Here is a 5,000-nt window from a genome sequence, read left to right on the forward strand (position 1 = left end):
CTCTCTCTCCCTCCCTCTCTCTCCCTCCCTCTCTCTCTCTCTCCCTCTCTCTCAATCTCTCTCCCCCTCTCTCTCTTTCTCTACCTCTCTCTCATTCTCTCTCCCTCTCTATTCCCCCCTCTCTCTCTCTCCCTCCCTCTCTCTCCCTCCCTCCCTCTCTCTCTCTCCCTCTCCATCCCCCCCCCTCTCTCTCTCTTTCTCGCTCTCTTCTTCTTCTTCATTTCTTTCGTTCCTTCTTTCCCTCAAGCCACGTTCGTTAATTCTCCTCATCCGTCTTTGTTCAAACTCTCCCCCCCCCCCTATGTGTGTGTGTGTGTGTGTGTGTGTGTGTGTGTGTGTGTGTGTGTGTGTGTGTGTGTGTGTGTGTGAGGTGGTGGAACCGTATCAAAAAAAAAAAAAAAAGAAAAAAAAAGCACCTCTGCTGATCTCAATTCATTTATTAAGAAAAAGGGAAACTGCGTCATTATGGCATCGAAGCAACATCTGATAAGCCTTGCCCAAAACCAGCCTCCAAGGAACTGTTTAGGCAGGGACGGAGACGGAGGGGGGAGGGGGGAGAGGGGAGAAACACACACACACACACACACACACACACACACACACACACACACACACACACACACACACACACACAAATCCAGAAACGCAACAAAAAAAAACAAAACAAAAAACAAAACAAAAAAGAACAAAAAACAATATTGTTGAATACACAACCAGCTTAATAAAAAGAACAAACAAACAAATAAACCAAACCAACATACAACATTACTGTTCAAAACACTAGTGACTTGTTTTAATATAAAAAAGACAACAAAAAACAACAACAACAACAACAACCAAAAAAAACCCCCAAAACAAACAAAAAAACAATACCTTTCAAAACACAACCAAATTATCAGCAAAACAAAAGAAAACAAAAACAGCAACAACCCACAAACAACAAAACAACTATACTGTTCAAAGCACAAGCAACGTATCAAAGACACACACCAGAATAACATCAACAATACTGTTCAAAACGCAACCAACTCACTAAAAAAAAAAAAAAAAAAAAAAATCACCATTACTGATCAAAACAGCGAACAACCTTACCAAAAGACAAAACCAAACCAAACCAAACGAAAAAAAAACAAAAAACAAAAATCAAACCCCGAAGAAACAAACAACAACAGCAACAAAAAACGAAGGCCTAACAACATTGCAGAATGGACGGGAAATCCATTTGTAATGAACCAGGCTTTGATAGATATCCGACAGACCTGGACGATTCTGGTGAATACTTCTTTTGTGTAGCGTAGAAGAAGAAGAAGAAGAAGAAGAAGAAGAAGAAGAAGAAGAACGAAAGAGAAAAATAACTAACAAAACTTAGAGAAGAGTAAAAGCGAAGAAGAGAGAGATAGGCTCAGAAAAAAAAAAGGAAAGAGACATTAGAAGACTGTGAGAGAAAGAGAGAAGGAGGAGGAAGAGGAGGAGGAGGAGGAGGAGGAGAAGAAGAAGAAGAAGAAGAAGAAGAAGAAGAAGAAGAAGAAGAAAGAAGCATACGATTCTTAACTCACTCAGTACGCCCAGTCCTCTCTTCTCCTCTACACAGACCCCTCGGATGTCCAGTGGGTGTCTGAATGACCCAATCTTTAGCTTCCGTCGTCAGAATTGTAGTATTCTTTGTCAATATTCACCTCTTCAGTATAAGAGCCTTCCGCTTGTACTATTTTGATGATGGTAATTGGGATGAAACGCTGTTAACGTCGTCTCTTTCGCCGTTCGTATGGAGAGAGTTAATCTTTGTTTTCTTTTCCCGTTTTCTTGGTCACCCTGTAAAAGAACCACATAGTCAAAGCACCTTCCTTCTTCGTTTTGTTTTTTGGTTGTTGTAATGTTTGTTTGATTTCTGTCTTTTAGCTGAGAACAGTACTGTCTGTGCGTGCGTCAGGAATGTGTGTGTGTGTGTGTGTGTGTGTGTGTGTGTGTGTGTGTGTGTGTGTGTGTGTGTGTGTGTGTGTGTGTGTGTGTGTGTGTGTGTGTGTGTGTGTGTGTGTGTGTGTGTGTGTGTGTGTGTGTGTGTGTGTGTGTGTGTGTGTGTGTGTGTGTGTGTGTGTGTGTGATGGTTAATTTCCACAAATTTAGCTGCTTCATAAATACTTCGTCTGTCAATACCAAATTTGGAATTTAAACCACAAAACATTCTGACATGAGCCTATTTGCGAACGATGCTGCACAGTTACTAAGCACTCTCAAAAGGGTGTGCTTGTGTGGGGTGTGTTTGTGTTTACATGTCTATTTGTGTGTTTGTGTGCATGTGTGATCAAAACCAACAATACAACAGTCTGGTGCGATGTTCCATTAATGTTATGTCTGATGAGTTAAATACCTGCTTCTGTTTTAATTGTCTACACGTACCCGAAGCCATCATTTGCAACTAGGCTTGCCCGTTCGCGTTTGCCCTTAGGCACCCTTGCTATTTCAAACGTCGACAAAACGTAGAAAAGAATGAGCAGCCGAACATTTCCTGGTGCAACCAGTCGGAAAGAGTCTTCAATACCCCTCCACTTCCGTGCTTGGGGTGAGTCCTGTCAATGTCGTCAGTGTCGGCAGATTCATGGAGGGCTGTTGTTTGAGGGACGTGGTGGCGGTCTCCACTCTGGGAGGGACGCTCACTCAGTCTGGCTCCGCGACTAAGCCATTATTGTCGTTAGTAGGGGGACTTAGTAGGTGGTGTCCTAAGTACGTTAAAACAGAACAGGCACCACTGAACACCACCGAAGTGACTCAGCAGCAGTGCAGGGTCTCCTCTGGTGTGTGGCCTCCTGGCGACCTAACATCGATGGTTCCCTGTGGACTGCCGACGCTGGAACTGCGACGGACGAACCCGGGTGTGGCTGTGTATGGGGGAATCTAAATGAGCGGCGTAGGAGTAATGCCACTGAAACGGTGCAGATGACGGGAAAAAAAAAAAAAAAAAAAAAAAAGTCTTCAAAAACAAAACAACTACGTTTGACTTCTTCTTCTTCTTCGATCGTGGGCTGCAACTCCCACATTCACTTGTATGTACAGGTGGGCTTTCACATGTATGACCGTTTTTACCCCGCCATGTAGGCAGCCATACTACGTTTTTGGGTGTCGCGCTTTATGTCATAATTATTGACAATACACATGATAAACCGGTCGCCTCGACTGGATCATTCGCTGTTAGGTACACCTATCTTTCTGCGTATTTAATCTCTCAGATCACGACAATGATTTAGCCTTTTTTTGTGTGTGAACCTTGATCGGCTAGAGAGGTGGTGGTGGGCCTTCAGACTGCACTAAGAACTGAACCAAAAGAACTGAATTTGTCCGGAAGTGATGACCGTGTATATCTATTAATTAACCCGAAACTGCCCTCAGCAATCTCGTTCCATTGATAGAAGTCGTGTTAAAAAAAGAAAAAAAAAGAAAAAAAAAGTGTATGTATAAAACTTTGACAAATCTGTTATGTTCGAATGTAAAGCAACAAAACGCTCAACGATATGGTCTGCTTAAAGACAACAACAACAAAAAACATAGAAATGCTCCGTTTCCAGCAGCGAACACTACACAAAACTTTTCGGTTCGACAAATACTCGTCTCTCTCTCTCTCTCTCTCTCTCTCTCTCTCTCTCTCTCTCTCTCTCTCTCTCTCTCTCTCTCTCTCTCTGTGTGTCTGTGTGTGTGTGTGTGTGTGTGTGTGTGTGTGTGTGTGTGTGCGTGCGTGCGTGTGTGTGTGTGTGTGTGTGTGTGTGTGTGTGTGAGAGAGAGAGAGAGAGAGAGAGAGAGAGAGAGAGAGAGAGAGAGAGAGAGAGAGAGAGAGAGAGAGAGAGGTTATGTATCGTTGTGGGTAGGTACTCACTACTGGTAACCCTCTCCCTCTCCCCATCCTCCACCACCTCCATCACCACCCCTCCTCCCCCATTCCTCTTCATCGTCGGCGTTATCGAATTTTTGTTGATGTTGTTATTGTTGTTATTGATGTTGTTGTTGTTGTTGTTGTTGTTGTGCAGCAGGAATCACACATTATACTCACTTGCTTTTATTCAATTCTAAAAACCTCGTCAGATGACTCTCTAAGACTTTGGTCCGATTCACAGACCAATTCTGAGTTTAACTCTCAGACTAATATCGAATTAATTACGGATCAAGTATTGTTCTGATGTCAAGTGCATATGCTTTAGTAACCTGACAATTAAACATATGATTTTTAGACTGTAAGCTTGATGAAGCCTTGTGTTCAGGAAAGTGTGTCTTCACAAGTGATTAAGAACGTTGATGTTTTTGACTTTTTTTTTTTTTGCATTCATTATCAGTAGTTTCGCTTGTTAGATGAATGCCTTTTCTTTTACAAAGTACATTAAGTAATTTCCTGTAATTGTATTGATATATTTCTTTTCAAATTACACCCCACCCCCTCCCCCATAATATGCCCGCTTTCCCCCCAACTCACCATTCACCCATATCCCCCAACCCCTTCAAAACGATAATACTCAAATATATACATAAATACTTTCACAAAATGTCTTCAGTCACCGATAAATGTGACGGGACATTAAAATAAAATTCCTCCTCCTCCTCCTCCTCCACACGCGATACACTGAAAGCCTTGCCTCTCCTTCCCCAATTCTTTCTAACAGATGTGATGCAGTGTAGCGTGTATGGATCAATTCATACACTTCGACGACACCTCTGTGAAACCGAACCTCAAACTCAGCTCAACTCCGCAGCAACACTATTCACGAACCAATATCAGCCACCCACTCAGTCGAAACCTACCCCCAACCCGACAAGAGAGGAGAGTGGAAACAAACGTGTGTCTCGCACACACATACACACACACACACACACACATACACACACACACACGCACGCACGCGCGCGCGCCCGCACAAGCGAAAACCCCCCTCGATCACCCCACGCGCGCTTGCACGCGCAAGAGAAAGAGAGGCGAGCAGACGATGGCTGCAGCAGCAAAGGGAGTGAAATGGTGATAC

The sequence above is a fragment of the Babylonia areolata genome, chromosome 28, assembly GCF_041734735.1.
Source record: "Babylonia areolata isolate BAREFJ2019XMU chromosome 28, ASM4173473v1, whole genome shotgun sequence".
Taxonomy (NCBI): Eukaryota; Metazoa; Mollusca; class Gastropoda; order Neogastropoda; family Buccinidae; genus Babylonia; species Babylonia areolata.